Here is a 17,954-nt window from a genome sequence, read left to right on the forward strand (position 1 = left end):
TCTGAACTACCTGTGGAATGGTGTCAACATGGAATTTACAGTGGATGGTCAGTTAAGATCCAAAAAGCAATTGAGAACAAAAGAAAGACATACATGGAAGGAAGCGCACGTTTCATCTGTGGTAAAGCTCTTATGTTTCACTTAACAGCTCAGACTGTGAGAGTTCTAAGAACCATGGACAAAACATCAGAGTACTTCCCACTAGCTAAACCAGCACCAAGGTAATGTGCACATTGAGAGCTTTATGACATTCCTGAACACCTCAAAGCTCTACTGTGGAATAGATATGGATATAACACCAGCTTTCTCAACTGTGCTGTCTAGATAACGTACTCTCTTTACACAGCCATAGCAGGCTCGTCTGGGATTTGAACCCGAGACCTCTCGCACCCAAAGCGAGAATCATACCCCTAGACCAACGAGCCACTGCCCTGTGCCACCCTTCTAAATGTGTGTGAACAGGACCAAACTGTCACCGACTGGTGGAAACCCAGGCGTTTTCATCATGCCATCTAGGCCGAGAGCACCCCCTACAGGTAGGTTTTGTTATCTGTAGGCTCGTTGGTCTAGGGGTATGATTCTCGCTTAGGGTGCGAGAGATCCTGGGTTCAAATCCCGGACGAGCCCTTCAGGGCACTTCTTGGACATCCACGCAACTGTAGATTTGATGCGTAAGACATTAGATTGAATATCTTAGCAAAAGGACACATTTTGCATCTTTATGACAGGGAATCCTACTCAAAGCGGTGAACACAACTCTATGAGAACAACGATATCAATTTTTCTTCGTCTTGCTTCTACATAATATAAGGACTTTCACTTGATATATAGTAAATTTTTCCATGGTGTGCTGTATTCCTTTACCATAACTAGCAAATTTCGCGTTGAGACCAAACCAAGAAGAGACAATATTTGAAAGCACATTCACAAAGAGTTGAGCCAAATTATGACCTAACCTTTCTTGGTATTTGTAAGGGAATCAGTTAAAGGTTTTCCTGGGAATTAACTTGTCCTGATATGCTGGTGATTTATCAACCCCACTCATCTGAGAAGAGTTTTGGTGATATTTCTGAAACTGTGACTATATCTGAACTACCTGTGGAATGGTGTCAACATGGAATTTACAGTGGATGGTCAGTTAAGATCCAAAAAGCAATTGAGAACAAAAGAAAGACATACATGGAAGGAAGCGCACGTTTCATCTGTGGTAAAGCTCTTATGTTTCACATAACAGCTCAGACTGTGAGAGTTCTAAGAACAATGGACAAAACATCAGAGTACTTCCCACTAGCTAAACCAGCAACAAGGTAATGTGCACATTGAGAGCTTTATGACATTCCTGAACACCTCAAAGCTCTACTGTGGAATAGATATGGAATATAACACCAGCTTTCTCAACTGTGCTGTCTAGATAACGTACTCTCTTTACACAGCCATAGCAGGCTCGTCTGGGATTTGAACCCAAGACCTCTCGCACCCAAAGCGAGAATCATACCCCTAGACCAACGAGCCACTGCCCTGTGCCAACCTTCTAAATGTGTGTGAACAGGTTCAAACTGTCACCGACTGGTGGAAACCCAGGCGTTTTCATCATGCCATCTAGGCCGAGAGCACCCCCTACAGGTAGGTTTTGTTATCTGTAGGCTCGTTGGTCTAGGGGTATGATTCTCGCTTAGGGTGCGAGAGATCCTGGGTTCAAATCCCGGACGAGCCCTTCAGGGCACTTATTGGACATCCACGCAACTGTAGATTTGATGTGTAAGGCATTAGGTTGAATATCTTAGCAAAAGGACACATTTTGCATCTTTATGACAGGGAATCCTACTCAAAGCCGTGAACACAACTCTATGAGAACAACAATATCAATTTTTCTTCGTCTTGCTTCTACATAATATAATGACTTTCACTTGATATATAGTAAATTTTGCCATGGTGTGCTGTATTCCTTTACCATAACTAGCAAATTTCGAGTTGAGACCAAACCAAGAGAGACAATATTTGAAAGCACATTCACAAAGAGTTGAGCCAAATTATGACCTAACCTTTCTTTGGTATTTGTAAGGGAATCAGTTAAAGGTTTTCCTGGGAATTAACTTTTCCTGATATGCTGGTGATTTATCAACCCCACTCATCTGAGAAGAGTTTTGGTGATATTTCTGAAACTGTGACTATATCTGAACTACCTGTGGAATGGTGTCAACATGGAATTTACAGTGGATGGTCAGTTAAGATCCAAAAAGCAATTGAGAACAACAGAAAGACATACATGGAAGGAAGCGCACGTTTCATCTGTGGTAAAGCTCTTATGTTTCACTTAACAGCTCAGACTGTGAGAGTTCTAAGAACCATGGACAAAACATCAGAGTACTTCCCACTAGCTAAACCAGCACCAAGGTAATGTGCACATTGAGAGCTTTATGACATTCCTGAACACCTCAAAGCTCTACTGTGGAATAGATATGGATATAACACCAGCTTTCTCAACTGTGCTGTCTAGATAACGTACTCTCTTTACACAGCCATAGCAGGCTCGTCCGGGATTTGAACCCGAGACCTCTCGCACCCAAAGCGAGAATCATACCCCTAGACCAACGAGCCACTGCCCAGTGCCACCCATCTAAATGTGTGTGAACAGGACCAAACTGTCACCGACTGGTGGAAACCCAGGCGTTTTCATCATGCCATCTAGGCCGAGAGCACCCCCTACAGGTAGGTTTTGTTATCTGTAGGCTCGTTGGTCTAGGGGTATGATTCTCGCTTAGGGTGCGAGAGATCCTGGGTTCAAATCCCGGACGAGCCCTTCAGGGCACTTCTTGGACATCCACGCAACTGTAGATTTGATGCTGTAAGGCATTAGGTTGAATATCTTAGCAAAAGGACACATTTTGCATCTTTATGACAGGGAATCCTACTCAAAGCGGTGAACACAACTCTATGAGAACAACGATATCAATTTTTCTTTGTCTTGCTTCTACATAATATAATGACTTTCACTTGATATATAGTAAATTTTGCCATGGTGTGCTGTATTCCTTTACCATAACTAGCAAATTTCGAGTTGAGACCAAACCAAGAGACAATATTTGAAAGCACATTCACAAAGAGTTGAGCCAAATTATGACCTAACCTTTCTTGGTATTTGTAAGGGAATCAGTTAAAGGTTTTCCTGGGAATTAACTTGTCCTGATATGCTGGTGATTTATCAACCCCACTCATCTGAGAAGAGTTTTGGTGATATTTCTGAAACTGTGACTATATCTGAACTACCTGTGGAATGGTGTCAACATGGAATTTACAGTGGATGGTCAGTTAAGATCCAAAAAGCAATTGAGAACAAAAGAAAGACATACATGGAAGGAAGCGCACGTTTCATCTGTGGTAAAGCTCTTATGTTTCACTTAACAGCTCAGACTGTGAGAGTTCTAAGAACCATGGACAAAACATCAGAGTACTTCCCACTAGCTAAACCAGCACCAAGGTAATGTGCACATTGAGAGCTTTATGACATTCCTGAACACCTCAAAGCTCTACTGTGGAATAGATATGGAATATAACACCAGCTTTCTCAACTGTGCTGTCTAGATAACGTACTCTCTTTACACAGCCATAGCAGGCTCGTCCGGGATTTGAACCCGAGACCTCTCGCACCCAAAGCGAGAATCATACCCCTAGACCAACGAGCCACTGCCCTGTGCCACCCTTCTAAATGTGTGTGAACAGGACCAAACTGTCACCGACTGGTGGAAACCCAGGCGTTTTCATCATGCCATCTAGGCCGAGAGCACCCCCTACAGGTAGGTTTTGTTATCTGTAGGCTCGTTGGTCTAGGGGTATGATTCTCGCTTAGGGTGCGAGAGATCCGGGTTCAAATCCCGGACGAGCCCTTCAGGGCACTTCTTGGACATCCACGCAACTGTAGATTTGATGTGTAAGGCATTAGATTGAATATCTTAGCAAAAGGACACATTTTGCATCTTTATGAGAGGGAATCCTACTCAAAGCGGTGAACACAACTCTATGAGAACAACAATATCAATTTTTCTTTGTCTTGCTTCTACATAATATAATGACTTTCACTTGATATATAGTAAATTTTGCCATGGTGTGCTGTATTCCTTTACCATAACTAGCAAATTTCGAGTTGAGACCAAACCAAGAGACAATATTTGAAAGCACATTCACAAAGAGTTGAGCCAAATTATGACCTAACCTTTCCTTGGTATTGGTAAGGGAATCAGTTAAAGGTTTTCCTGGGAATTAACTTTTCCTGATATGCTGGTGATTTATCAACCCCACTCATCTGAGAAGAGTTTTGGTGATATTTCTGAAACTGTGACTATATCTGAACTACCTGTGGAATGGTGTCAACATGGAATTTACAGTGGATGGTCAGTTAAGATCCAAAAAGCAATTGAGAACAACAGAAAGACATACATGGAAGGAAGCGCACGTTTCATCTGTGGTAAAGCTCTTATGTTTCACTTAACAGCTCAGACTGTGAGAGTTCTAAGAACCATGGACAAAATATCAGAGTACTTCCCACTAGCTAAACCAGCACCAAGGTAATGTGCACATTGAGAGCTTTATGACATTCCTGAACACCTCAAAGCTCTACTGTGGAATAGATATGGAATATAACACCAGCTTTCTCAACTGTGCTGTCTAGATAACGTACTCTCTTTACACAGCCATAGCAGGCTCGTCTGGGATTTGAACCCAAGACCTCTCGCACCCAAAGCGAGAATCATACCCCTAGACCAACGAGCCACTGCCCTGTGCCACCCTTCTAAATGTGTGTGAACAGGACCAAACTGTCACCGACTGGTGGAAACCCAGGCGTTTTCATCATGCCATCTAGGGCGAGAGCACCCCCTACAGGTAGGTTTTGTTATCTGTAGGCTCGTTGGTCTAGGGGTATGATTCTCGCTTAGGATGCGAGAGATCCCGGGTTCAAATCCCGGACGAGCCCTTCAGGGCACTTATTGGACATCCACGCAACTGTAGATTTGATGCGTAAGGCATTAGATTGAATATCTTAGCAAAAGGACACATTTTGCATCTTTATGACAGGGAATCCTACTCAAAGCGGTGAACACAACTCTATGAGAACAACGATATCAATTTTTCTTTGTCTTGCTTCTACATAATATAATGACTTTCACTTGATATATAGTAAATTTTGCCATGGTGTGCTGTATTCCTTTACCATAACTAGCAAATTTCGAGTTGAGACCAAACCAAGAGACAATATTTGAAAGCACATTCACAAAGAGTTGAGCCAAATTATGACCTAACCTTTCTTTGGTATTTGTAAGGGAATCAGTTAAAGGTTTTCCTGGGAATTAACTTGTCCTGATATGCTGGTGATTTATCAACCCCACTCATCTGAGAAGATTTTTGGTGATATTTCTGAAACTGTGACTATATCTGAACTACCTGTGGAATGGTGTCAACATGGAATTTACAGTGGATGGTCAGTTAAGATCCAAAAAGCAATTGAGAACAACAGAAAGACATACATGGAAGGAAGCGCACGTTTCATCTGTGGTAAAGCTCTTATGTTTCACTTAACAGCTCAGACTGTGAGAGTTCTAAGAACCATGGACAAAACATCAGAGTACTTCCCACTAGCTAAACCAGCACCAAGGTAATGTGCACATTGAGAGCTTTATGACATTCCTGAACACCTCAAAGCTCTACTGTGGAATAGATATGGAATATAACACCAGCTTTCTCAACTGTGCTGTCTAGATAACGTACTCTCTTTACACAGCCATAGCAGGCTCGTCCGGGATTTGAACCCGAGACCTCTCACACCCAAAGCGAGAATCATACCCCTAGACCAACGAGCCACTGCCCTGTGCCACCCTTCTAAATGTGTGTGAACAGGACCAAACTGTCACCGACTGGTGGAAACCCAGGCGTTTTCATCATGCCATCTAGGGCGAGAGCACCCCCTACAGGTAGGTTTTGTTATCTGTAGGCTCGTTGGTCTAGGGGTATGATTCTCGCTTAGGATGCGAGAGATCCCGGGTACAAATCCCGGACGAGCCCTTCAGGGCACTTCTTGGACATCCACGCAACTGTAGATTTGATGTGTAAGGCATTAGATTGAATATCTTAGCAAAAGGACACATTTTGCATCTTTATGACAGGGAATCCTACTCAAAGCGGTGAACACAACTCTATGAGAACAACGATATCAATTTTTCTTCGTCTTGCTTCTACATAATATAATGACTTTCACTTGATATATATTAAATTTTGCCATGGTGTGCTGTATTCCTTTACCATAACTAGCAAATTTCGAGTTGAGACCAAACCAAGAGACAATATTTGAAAGTACATTCACAAAGAGTTGAGCCAAATTATGACCTAACCTTTCTTTGGTATTTGTAAGGGAATCAGTTAAAGGTTTTCCTGGGAATTAACTTGTCCTGATATGCTGGTGATTTATCAACCCCACTCATCTGAGAAGAGTTTTGGTGATATTTCTGAAACTGTGACTATATCTGAACTACCTGTGGAATGGTGTCAACATGGAATTTACAGTGGATGGTCAGTTAAGATCCAAAAAGCAATTGAGAACAACAGAAAGACATACATGGAAGGAAGCGCACGTTTCATCTGTGGTAAAGCTCTTATGTTTCACTTAACAGCTCAGACTGTGAGAGTTCTAAGAACCATGGACAAAACATCAGAGTACTTCCCACTAGCTAAACCAGCACCAAGGTAATGTGCACATTGAGAGCTTTATGACATTCCTGAACACCTCAAAGCTCTACTGTGGAATAGATATGGAATATAACACCAGCTTTCTCAACTGTGCTGTCTAGATAACGTACTCTCTTTACACAGCCATAGCAGGCTCGTCCTGGGATTTGAACCCGAGACCTCTCGCACCCAAAGCGAGAATCATACCCCTAGACCAACGAGCCACTGCCCTGTGCCACCCTTCTAAATGTGTGTGAACAGGACCAAACTGTCACCGACTGGTGGAAACCCAGGCGTTTTCATCATGCCATCTAGGGCGAGAGCACCCCCTACAGGTAGGTTTTGTTATCTGTAGGCTCGTTGGTCTAGGGGTATGATTCTCGCTTAGGATGCGAGAGATCCTGGGTTCAAATCCCGGACGAGCCCTTCAGGGCACTTATTGGACATCCACGCAACTGTAGATTTGATGCGTAAGGCATTAGGATTGAATATCTTAGCAAAAGGACACATTTTGCATCTTTATGACAGGGAATCCTACTCAAAGCGGTGAACACAACTCTATGAGAACAACGATATCAATTTTTCTTCGTCTTGCTTCTACATAATATAATGACTTTCACTTGATATATAGTAAATTTTGCCATGGTGTGCTGTATTCCTTTACCATAACTAGCAAATTTCGAGTTGAGACCAAACCAAGAGACAATATTTGAAAGCACATTCACAAAGAGTTGAGCCAAATTATGACCTAACCTTTCTTTGGTATTTGTAAGGGAATCAGTTAAAGGTTTTCCTGGGGATTAACTTGTCCTGATATGCTGGTGATTTATCAACCCCACTCATCTGAGAAGAGTTTTGGTGATATTTCTGAAACTGTGACTATATCTGAACTACCTGTGGAATGGTGTCAACATGGAATTTACAGTGGATGGTCAGTTAAGATCCAAAAAGCAATTGAGAACAACAGAAAGACATACATGGAAGGAAGCGCACGTTTCATCTGTGGTAAAGCTCTTATGTTTCACTTAACAGCTCAGACTGTGAGAGTTCTAAGAACCATGGACAAAATATCAGAGTACTTCCCACTAGCTAAACCAGCACCAAGGTAATGTGCACATTGAGAGCTTTATGACATTCCTGAACACCTCAAAGCTCTACTGTGGAATAGATATGGAATATAACACCAGCTTTCTCAACTGTGCTGTCTAGATAACGTACTCTCTTTACACAGCCATAGCAGGCTCGTCCGGGATTTGAACCCAAGACCTCTCGCACCCAAAGCGAGAATCATACCCCTAGACCAACGAGCCACTGCCCTGTGCCACCCTTCTAAATGTGTGTGAACAGGACCAAACTGTCACCGACTGGTGGAAACCCAGGCGTTTTCATCATGCCATCTAGGCCGAGAGCACCCCCTACAGGTAGGTTTTGTTATCTGTAGGCTCGTTGGTCTAGGGGTATGATTCTCGCTTAGGATGCGAGAGATCCCGGGTTCAAATCCCGGACGAGCCCTTCAGGGCACTTATTGGACATCCACGCAACTGTAGATTTGATGTGTAAGGCATTAGATTGAATATCTTAGCAAAAGGACACATTTTGCATCTTTATGACAGGGAATCCTACTCAAAGCGGTGAACACAACTCTATGAGAACAAAGATATAAATTTTTCTTCGTCTTGCTTCTACATAATATAATGACTTTCACTTAATATATAGTAAATTTTGCCATGGTGTGCTGTATTCCTTTACCATAACTAGCAAATTTCGAGTTGAGACCAAACCAAGAGACAATATTTGAAAGCACATTCACAAAGAGTTGAGCCAAATTATGACCTAACCTTTCCTTGGTATTGGTAAGGGAATCAGTTAAAGGTTTTCCTGGGAATTAACTTTTCCTGATATGCTGGTGATTTATCAACCCCACTCATCTGAGAAGAGTTTTGGTGATATTTCTGAAACTGTGACTATATCTGAACTACCTGTGGAATGGTGTCAACATGGAATTTACAGTGGATGGTCAGTTAAGATCCAAAAAGCAATTGAGAACAAAAGAAAGACATACATGGAAGGAAGCGCACGTTTCATCTGTGGTAAAGCTCTTATGTTTCACATAACAGCTCAGACTGTGAGAGTTCTAAGAACCATGGACAAAACATCAGAGTACTTCCCACTAGCTAAACCAGCAACAAGGTAATGTGCACATTGAGAGCTTTATGACATTCCTGAACACCTCAAAGCTCTACTGTGGAATAGATATGGATTATAACACCAGCTTTCTCAACTGTGCTGTCTTGACAACGTACTCTCTTTACACAGCCATAGAAGGCTCGTCCGGGATTTGAACCCGAGACCTCTCGCACCCAAAGCGAGAATCATACCCCTAGACCAACGAGCCACTGCCCTGTGCCAACCTTCTAAATGTGTGTGAACAGGTTCAAACTGTCACCGACTGGTGGAAACCCAGGCGTTTTCATCATGCCATCTAGGCCGAGAGCACCCCCTACAGGTAGGTTTTGTTATCTGTAGGCTCGTTGGTCTAGGGGTATGATTCTCGCTTAGGGTGCGAGAGATCCCGGGTTCAAATCCCGGACGAGCCCTTCAGGGCACTTCTTGGACATCCACGCAACTGTAGATTTGATGTGTAAGGCATTAGGTTGAATATCTTAGCAAAAGGACACATTTTGCATCTTTATGAGAGGGAATCCTACTCAAAGCGGTGAACACAACTCTATGAGAACAACAATATCAATTTTTCTTCGTCTTGCTTCTACATAATATAATGACTTTCACTTGATATATAGTAAATTTTGCCATGGTGTGCTGTATTCCTTTACCATAACTAGCAAATTTCGAGTTGAGACCAAACCAAGAGACAATATTTGAAAGCACATTCACAAAGAGTTGAGCCAAATTATGACCTAACCTTTCTTTGGTATTTGTAAGGGAATCAGTTAAAGGTTTTCCTGGGAATTAACTTGTCCTGATATGCTGGTGATTTATCAACCCCACTCATCTGAGAAGAGTTTTGGTGATATTTCTGAAACTGTGACTATATCTGAACTACCTGTGGAATGGTGTCAACATGGAATTTACAGTGGATGGTCAGTTAAGATCCAAAAAGCAATTGAGAACAAAAGAAAGACATACATGGAAGGAAGCGCACGTTTCATCTGTGGTAAAGCTCTTATGTTTCACTTAACAGCTCAGACTGTGAGAGTTCTAAGAACCATGGACAAAACATCAGAGTACTTCCCACTAGCTAAACCAGCACCAAGGTAATGTGCACATTGAGAGCTTTATGACATTCCTGAACACCTCAAAGCTCTACTGTGGAATAGATATGGAATATAACACCAGCTTTCTCAACTGTGCTGTCTAGATAACGTACTCTCTTTACACAGCCATAGCAGGCTCGTCCGGGATTTGAACCCGAGACCTCTTGCACCCAAAGCGAGAATCATACCCCTAGACCAACGAGCCACTGCCCTGTGCCACCCTTCTAAATGTGTGTGAACAGGACCAAACTGTCACCGACTGGTGGAAACCCAGGCGTTTTCATCATGCCATCTAGGCCGAGAGCACCCCCTACAGGTAGGTTTTGTTATCTGTAGGCTCGTTGGTCTAGGGGTATGATTCTCGCTTAGGGTGCGAGAGATCCCGGGTTCAAATCCCGGACGAGCCCTTCAGGGCACTTCTTGGACATCCACGCAACTGTAGATTTGATGCGTAAGGCATTAGGTTGAATATCTTAGCAAAAGGACACATTTTGCATCTTTATGACAGGGAATCCTACTCAAAGCGGTGAACACAACTCTATGAGAACAACGATATCAATTTTTCTTCGTCTTGCTTCTACATAATATAATGACTTTCACTTGATATATAGTAAATTTTGCCATGGTGTGCTGTATTCCTTTACCATAACTAGCAAATTTCGAGTTGAGACCAAACCAAGAGACAATATTTGAAAGCACATTCACAAAGAGTTGAGCCAAATTATGACCTAACCTTTCTTTGGTATTTGTAAGGGAATCAGTTAAAGGTTTTCCTGGGAATTAACTTGTCCTGATATGCTGGTGATTTATCAACCCCACTCATCTGAGAAGAGTTTTGGTGATATTTCTGAAACTGTGACTATATCTGAACTACCTGTGGAATGGTGTCAACATGGAATTTACAGTGGATGGTCAGTTAAGATCCAAAAAGCAATTGAGAACAACAGAAAGACATACATGGAAGGAAGCGCACGTTTCATCTGTGGTAAAGCTCTTATGTTTCACTTAACAGCTCAGACTGTGAGAGTTCTAAGAACCATGGACAAAACATCAGAGTACTTCCCACTAGCTAAACCAGCAACAAGGTAATGTGCACATTGAGAGCTTTATGACATTCCTGAACACCTCAAAGCTCTACTGTGGAATAGATATGGAATATAACACCAGCTTTCTCAACTGTGCTGTCTAGATAACGTACTCTCTTTACACAGCCATAGCAGGCTCGTCCGGGATTTGAACCCGAGACCTCTCGCACCCAAAGCGAGAATCATACCCCTAGACCAACGAGCCACTGCCCTGTGCCACCCTTCTAAATGTGTGTGAACAGGACCAAACTGTCACCGACTGGTGGAAACCCAGGCGTTTTCATCATGCCATCTAGGCCGAGAGCACCCCCTACAGGTAGGTTTTGTTAGCTGTAGGCTCGTTGGTCTAGGGGTATGATTCTCGCTTCGGGTGCGAGAGATCCCGGGTTCAAATCCCGGACGAGCCCTTCAGGGCACTTCTTGGACATCCACGCAACTGTAGATTTGATGCGTAAGGCATTAGGTTGAATATCTTAGCAAAAGGACACATTTTGCATCTTTATGACAGGGAATCCTACTCAAAGCGGTGAACACAACTCTATGAGAACAACGATATCAATTTTTCTTCGTCTTGCTTCTACATAATATAATGACTTTCACTTGATATATAGTAAATTTTGCCATGGTGTGCTGTATTCCTTTACCATAACTAGCAAATTTCGAGTTGAGACCAAACCAAGAGACAATATTTGAAAGCACATTCACAAAGAGTTGAGCCAAATTATGACCTAACCTTTCTTTGGTATTTGTAAGGGAATCAGTTAAAGGTTTTCCTGGGAATTAACTTGTCCTGATATGCTGGTGATTTATCAACCCCACTCATCTGAGAAGAGTTTTGGTGATATTTCTGAAACTGTGACTATATCTGAACTACCTGTGGAATGGTGTCAACATGGAATTTACAGTGGATGGTCAGTTAAGATCCAAAAAGCAATTGAGAACAACAGAAAGACATACATGGAAGGAAGCGCACGTTCCATCTGTGGTAAAGCTCTTATGTTTCACTTAACAGCTCAGACTGTGAGAGTTCTAAGAACCATGGACAAAACATCAGAGTACTTCCCACTAGCTAAACCAGCACCAAGGTAATGTGCACATTGAGAGCTTTATGACATTCCTGAACACCTCAAAGCTCTACTGTGGAATAGATATGGATTATAACACCAGCTTTCTCAACTGTGCTGTCTAGATAACGTACTCTCTTTACACAGCCATAGCAGGCTCGTCCGGGATTTGAACCCAAGACCTCTTGCACCCAAAGCAAGAATCATACCTCTAGACCAACGAGCCACTGCCCTGTGCCACCCTTCTAAATGTGTGTGAACAGGACCAAACTGTCACCGACTGGTGGAAACCCAGGCGTTTTCATCCTGCCATCTAGGCCGAGAGCACCCCTACAGGTAGGTATTGTTCGCTGTAGGCTCGTTGGTCTAGGGGTATGATTCTCACTTAGGGTGCGAGAGATCCCGGGTTCAAATCCCGGAAGAGCCCTTCAGGGCACTTCTTGGACATCCACGCAACTGTAGATTTGATGCGTAAGGCATTAGGTTGAATATCTTAGCAAAAGGACACATTTTGCATCTTTATGACAGGGAATCCTACTCAAAGCGGTGAACACAACTCTATGAGAACAACGATATCAATTTTTCTTCGTCTTGCTTCTACATAATATAATGACTTTCACTTGATATATAGTAAATTTTTCCATGGTGTGCTGTATTCCTTTACCATAACTAGCAAATTTCGAGTTGAGACCAAACCAAGAGACAATATTTGAAAGCACATTCACAAAGAGTTGAGCCAAATTATGACCTAACCTTTCTTTGGTATTTGTAAGGGAATCAGTTAAAGGTTTTCCTGGGAATTAACTTGTCCTGATATGCCGGTGATTTATCAACCCCACTCATCTGAGAAGATTTTTGGTGATATTTCTGAAACTGTGACTATATCTGAACTACCTGTGGAATGGTGTCAACATGGAATTTACAGTGGATGGTCAGTTAAGATCCAAAAAGCAATTGAGAACAACAGAAAGACATACATGGAAGGAAGCGCACGTTTCATCTGTGGTAAAGCTCTTATGTTTCACTTAACAGCTCAGACTGTGAGAGTTCTAAGAACCATGGACAAAATATCAGAGTACTTCCCACTAGCTAAACCAGCACCAAGGTAATGTGCACATTGAGAGCTTTATGACATTCCTGAACACCTCAAAGCTCTACTGTGGAATAGATATGGAATATAACACCAGCTTTCTCAACTGTGCTGTCTAGATAACGTACTCTCTTTACACAGCCATAGCAGGCTCGTCCGGGATTTGAACCCGAGACCTCTTGCACCCAAAGCGAGAATCATACCCCTAGACCAACGAGCCAATGCCCTGTGCCACCCTTCTAAATGTGTGTGAACAGGACCAAACTGTCACCGACTGGTGGAAACCCAGGCGTTTTCATCCTGCCATCTAGGCCGAGAGCACCCCCTACAGGTAAGTCTTGTTAGCTGTAGGCTCGTTGGTCTAGGGGTATGATTCTCGCTTTGGGTGTGAGAGGTCCTGGGTTCAAATCCCGGACGAGCCCTTCAGGGTACTTCTTGGACATCCACGCAACTGTAGATTTGATGCGTAAGGCATTAGATTGAATATCTTAGCAAAAGGACACATTTTGCATCTTTATGACAGGGAATCCTACTCAAAGCGGTGAACACAACTCTATGAGAACAACGATATCAATTTTTCTTCGTCTTGCTTCTACATAATATAATGACTTTCACTTGATATATAGTAAATTTTGCCATGGTGTGCTGTATTCCTTTACCATAACTAGCAAATTTCGAGTTGAGACCAAACCAAGAGACAATATTTGAAAGCACATTCACAAAGAGTTGAGCCAAATTATGACCTAACCTTTCTTTGGTATTTGTAAGGGAATCAGTTAAAGGTTTTCCTGGGAATTAACTTGTCCTGATATGCTGGTGATTTATCAACCCCACTCATCTGAGAAGAGTTTTGGTGATATTTCTGAAACTGTGACTATATCTGAACTACCTGTGGAATGGTGTCAACATGGAATTTACAGTGGATGGTCAGTTAAGATCCAAAAAGCAATTGAGAACAAAAGAAAGACATACATGGAAGGAAGCGCACGTTTCATCTGTGGTAAAGCTCTTATGTTTCACTTAACAGCTCAGACTGTGAGAGTTCTAAGAACCAAGGACAAAACATCAGAGTACTTCCCACTAGCTAAACCAGCACCAAGGTAATGTGCACATTGAGAGCTTTATGACATTCCTGAACACCTCAAAGCTCTACTGTGGAATAGATATGGAATATAACACCAGCTTTCTCAACTGTGCTGTCTAGATAACGTACTCTCTTTACACAGCCATAGCAGGCTCGTCCAGGATTTGAACCCGAGACCTCTTGCACCCAAAGCGAGAATCATACCCCTAGACCAACGAGCCAATGCCCTGTGCCACCCTTCTAAATGTGTGTGAACAGGACCAAACTGTCACCGACTGGTGGAAACCCAGGCGTTTTCATCCTGCCATCTAGGCCGAGAGCACCCCCTACAGGTAAGTCTTGTTAGCTGTAGGCTCGTTGGTCTAGGGGTATGATTCTCGCTTCGGGTGTGAGAGGTCCTGGGTTCAAATCCCGGACGAGCCCTTCAGGGCACTTCTTGGACATCCACGCAACTGTAGATTTGATATGTAAGGCATTAGATTGAATATCTTAGCAAAAGGACACATTTTGCATCTTTATGACAGGGAATCCTACTCAAAGCGGTGAACACAACTCTATGAGAACAACGATATCAATTTTTCTTCGTCTTGCTTCTACATAATATAATGACTTTCACTTGATATATAGTAAATTTTGCCATGGTGTGCTGTATTCCTTTACCATAACTAGCAAATTTCGAGTTGAGACCAAACCAAGAGACAATATTTGAAAGCACATTCACAAAGAGTTGAGCCAAATTATGACCTAACCTTTCTTTGGTATTTGTAAGGGAATCAGTTAAAGGTTTTCCTGGGAATTAACTTGTCCTGATATGCTGGTGATTTATCAACCCCACTCATCTGAGAAGAGTTTTGGTGATATTTCTGAAACTGTGACTATATCTGAACTACCTGTGGAATGGTGTCAACATGGAATTTACAGTGGATGGTCAGTTAAGATCCAAAAAGCAATTGAGAACAAAAGAAAGACATACATGGAAGGAAGCGCACGTTTCATCTGTGGTAAAGCTCTTATGTTTCACTTAACAGCTCAGACTGTGAGAGTTCTAAGAACCATGGACAAAATATCAGAGTACTTCCCACTAGCTAAACCAGCACCAAGGTAATGTGCACATTGAGAGCTTTATGACATTCCTGAACACCTCAAAGCTCTACTGTGGAATAGATATGGAATATAACACCAGCTTTCTCAACTGTGCTGTCTAGATAACGTACTCTCTTTACACAGCCATAGCAGGCTCGTCCGGGATTTGAACCCAAGACCTCTCGCACCCAAAGCGAGAATCATACCCCTAGACCAACGAGCCACTGCCCTGTGCCACCCTTCTAAATGTGTGTGAACAGGACCAAACTGTCACCGACTGGTGGAAACCCAGGCGTTTTCATCATGCCATCTAGGCCGAGAGCACCCCCTACAGGTAGGTTTTGTTTGCTGTAGGCTCGTTGGTCTAGGGGTAAGATTCTTGCTTAGGGTGTGAGAGGTCCCGTCCTCAAATCCCAGACGAGCCCTTCAGGGCATTTCTTGGACATCCACACAACTGTAGATTTGATGCGTAAGGCATTAGATTGAATATCTTAGCAAAAGGACACATTTTGCATCTTTATGACAGGGAATCCTACTCAAAGCGGTGAACACAACTCTATGAGAACAATGATATCAATTTTTCTTTGTCTTGCTTCTACATAATATAATGACTTTCACTTGATATATAGTAAATTTTGCCATGGTGTGCTGTATTCCTTTACCATAACTAGCAAATTTCGAGTTGAGACCAAACCAAGAGACAATATTTGAAAGCACATTCACAAAGAGTTGAGCCAAATTATGACCTAACCTTTCCTTGGTATTGGTAAGGGAATCAGTTAAAGGTTTTCCTGGGAATTAACTTGTCCTGATATGCTGGTGATTTATCAACCCCACTCATCTGAGAAGAGTTTTGGTGATATTTCTGAAACTGTGACTATATCTGAACTACCTGTGGAATGGTGTCAACATGGAATTTACAGTGGATGGTCAGTTAAGATCCAAAAAGCAATTGAGAACAAAAGAAAGACATACATGGAAGGAAGCGCACGTTTCATCTGTGGTAAAGCTCTTATGTTTCACTTAACAGCTCAGACTGTGAGAGTTCTAAGAACCATGGACAAAACATCAGAGTACAGGTCCTTCTCAAAATATTAGCATATTGTGATGAAGTTCATTATTTTCCATAATGTCATGATGAAAATTTAACATTCATATATTTTAGATTCATTGCACACTAACTGAAATATTTCAGGTCTTTTATTGTCTTAATACGGATGATTTTGGCATACAGCTCATGAAAACCCAAAATTCCTATCTCACAAAATTAGCATATTTCATCCGACCAATAAAACAAAAGTGTTTTTAATACAAAAAACGTCAACCTTCAAATAATCATGTACAGTTATGCACTCAATACTTGGTCGGGAATCCTTTGGCAGAAATGACTGCTTCAATGCGGCGTGGCATGGAGGCAATCAGCCTGTGGCACTGCTGAGGTCTTATGGAGGCCCAGGATGCCTCGATAGCGGCCTTTAGCTCATCCAGAGTGTTGGGTCTTGAGTCTCTCAACGTTCTCTTCACAATATCCCACAGATTCTCTATGGGGTTCAGGTCAGGAGAGTTGGCAGGCCAATTGAGCACAGTGATACCATGGTCAGTAAACCATTTACCAGTGGTTTTGGCACTGTGAGCAGGTGCCAGGTCGTGCTGAAAAATGAAATCTTCATCTCCATAAAGCTTTTCAGCAGATGGAAGCATGAAGTGCTCCAAAATCTCCTGATAGCTAGCTGCATTGACCCTGCCCTTGATAAAACACAGTGGACCAACACCAGCAGCTGACACGGCACCTCAGACCATCACTGACTGTGGGTACTTGACACTGGACTTCTGGCATTTTGGCATTTCCTTCTCCCAGTCTTCCTCCAGACTCTGGCACCTTGATTTCTGAATGACATGCAGAATTTGCTTTCATCCGAAAAAGGTACTTTGGACCACTGAGCAACAGTCCAGTGCTGCTTCTCTGTAGCCCAGGTCAGGCGCTTCTGCCGCTGTTTCTGGTTCAAAAGTGGCTTGACCTGGGGAATGCGGCACCTGTAGCCCATTTCCTGCACACGCCTGTGCACGGTGGCTCTGGATGTTTCTACTCCAGACTCAGTCCACCGCTTCCGCAGGTCCCCCAAGGTCTGGAATCGGCCCTTCTCCACAATCTTCCTCAGGGTCCGGTCACCTCTTCTCGTTGTGCAGCGTTTTCTGCCACACTTTTTCCTTCCCACAGACTTCCCACTGAGGTGCCTTGATACAGCACTCTGGGAACAGCCTATTCATTCAGAAATTTCTTTCTGTGTCTTACCCTCTTGCTTGAGGGTGTCAATAGTGGCCTTCTGGACAGCAGTCAGGTCGGCAGTCTTACCCATGATTGGAGTTTTGAGTGATGAACCAGGATGGGAGTTTTAAAGGCCTCAGGAATCTTTTGCAGGTGTTTAGAGTTAACTCATTGATTCAGATGATTAGGTTCATAGCTCGTTTAGAGACCCTTTTAATGATATGCTAATTTTGTGAGATAGGAATTTTGGGTTTTCATGAGCTGTATGCCAAAATCATCCGTATTAAGACAAT

General features: G+C 42.7%; 1 protein-coding gene and 27 non-coding genes across 32 annotated transcripts in view; 13 read left to right on the forward strand and 15 right to left on the reverse strand.

Annotated features, from left to right (window-relative positions):
• The window catches only part of setd6 (SET domain containing 6, protein lysine methyltransferase), a 78,895-nt gene that overhangs the window by 48,641 nt on the left and 12,300 nt on the right, over window positions 1-17,954 (reverse strand). The gene's annotated exons all lie outside the window — the stretch shown is intronic.
• On the reverse strand, window positions 354-425 carry trnap-ugg. The gene has a single exon. It is a non-coding gene; the product is annotated as a tRNA-Pro (tRNA).
• On the forward strand, window positions 556-627 carry trnap-agg. The gene has a single exon. It is a non-coding gene; the product is annotated as a tRNA-Pro (tRNA).
• On the reverse strand, window positions 1,441-1,512 carry trnap-ugg. Its single transcript has one exon. It is a non-coding gene; the product is annotated as a tRNA-Pro (tRNA).
• Window positions 1,643-1,714, forward strand: trnap-agg. The gene has a single exon. It is a non-coding gene; the product is annotated as a tRNA-Pro (tRNA).
• trnap-ugg lies at window positions 2,527-2,598 on the reverse strand. The gene has a single exon. It is a non-coding gene; the product is annotated as a tRNA-Pro (tRNA).
• trnap-agg lies at window positions 2,729-2,800 on the forward strand. The gene has a single exon. It is a non-coding gene; the product is annotated as a tRNA-Pro (tRNA).
• Window positions 3,612-3,683, reverse strand: trnap-ugg. The gene has a single exon. It is a non-coding gene; the product is annotated as a tRNA-Pro (tRNA).
• trnap-agg lies at window positions 3,814-3,884 on the forward strand. The gene has a single exon. It is a non-coding gene; the product is annotated as a tRNA-Pro (tRNA).
• Window positions 4,696-4,767, reverse strand: trnap-ugg. Its single transcript has one exon. It is a non-coding gene; the product is annotated as a tRNA-Pro (tRNA).
• trnap-agg lies at window positions 4,898-4,969 on the forward strand. Its single transcript has one exon. It is a non-coding gene; the product is annotated as a tRNA-Pro (tRNA).
• trnap-ugg lies at window positions 5,781-5,852 on the reverse strand. Its single transcript has one exon. It is a non-coding gene; the product is annotated as a tRNA-Pro (tRNA).
• On the forward strand, window positions 5,983-6,054 carry trnap-agg. Its single transcript has one exon. It is a non-coding gene; the product is annotated as a tRNA-Pro (tRNA).
• trnap-ugg lies at window positions 6,866-6,938 on the reverse strand. The gene has a single exon. It is a non-coding gene; the product is annotated as a tRNA-Pro (tRNA).
• trnap-agg lies at window positions 7,069-7,140 on the forward strand. The gene has a single exon. It is a non-coding gene; the product is annotated as a tRNA-Pro (tRNA).
• On the reverse strand, window positions 7,953-8,024 carry trnap-ugg. Its single transcript has one exon. It is a non-coding gene; the product is annotated as a tRNA-Pro (tRNA).
• On the forward strand, window positions 8,155-8,226 carry trnap-agg. Its single transcript has one exon. It is a non-coding gene; the product is annotated as a tRNA-Pro (tRNA).
• trnap-ugg lies at window positions 9,038-9,109 on the reverse strand. The gene has a single exon. It is a non-coding gene; the product is annotated as a tRNA-Pro (tRNA).
• trnap-agg lies at window positions 9,240-9,311 on the forward strand. Its single transcript has one exon. It is a non-coding gene; the product is annotated as a tRNA-Pro (tRNA).
• Window positions 10,123-10,194, reverse strand: trnap-ugg. The gene has a single exon. It is a non-coding gene; the product is annotated as a tRNA-Pro (tRNA).
• On the forward strand, window positions 10,325-10,396 carry trnap-agg. Its single transcript has one exon. It is a non-coding gene; the product is annotated as a tRNA-Pro (tRNA).
• On the reverse strand, window positions 11,208-11,279 carry trnap-ugg. The gene has a single exon. It is a non-coding gene; the product is annotated as a tRNA-Pro (tRNA).
• trnap-cgg lies at window positions 11,410-11,481 on the forward strand. The gene has a single exon. It is a non-coding gene; the product is annotated as a tRNA-Pro (tRNA).
• Window positions 12,293-12,364, reverse strand: trnap-ugg. The gene has a single exon. It is a non-coding gene; the product is annotated as a tRNA-Pro (tRNA).
• On the reverse strand, window positions 13,377-13,448 carry trnap-ugg. The gene has a single exon. It is a non-coding gene; the product is annotated as a tRNA-Pro (tRNA).
• Window positions 13,579-13,650, forward strand: trnap-ugg. Its single transcript has one exon. It is a non-coding gene; the product is annotated as a tRNA-Pro (tRNA).
• Window positions 14,664-14,735, forward strand: trnap-cgg. Its single transcript has one exon. It is a non-coding gene; the product is annotated as a tRNA-Pro (tRNA).
• On the reverse strand, window positions 15,547-15,618 carry trnap-ugg. Its single transcript has one exon. It is a non-coding gene; the product is annotated as a tRNA-Pro (tRNA).

This window comes from Girardinichthys multiradiatus, chromosome 2 (genome assembly GCF_021462225.1).
Source record: "Girardinichthys multiradiatus isolate DD_20200921_A chromosome 2, DD_fGirMul_XY1, whole genome shotgun sequence".
Taxonomy (NCBI): Eukaryota; Metazoa; Chordata; class Actinopteri; order Cyprinodontiformes; family Goodeidae; genus Girardinichthys; species Girardinichthys multiradiatus.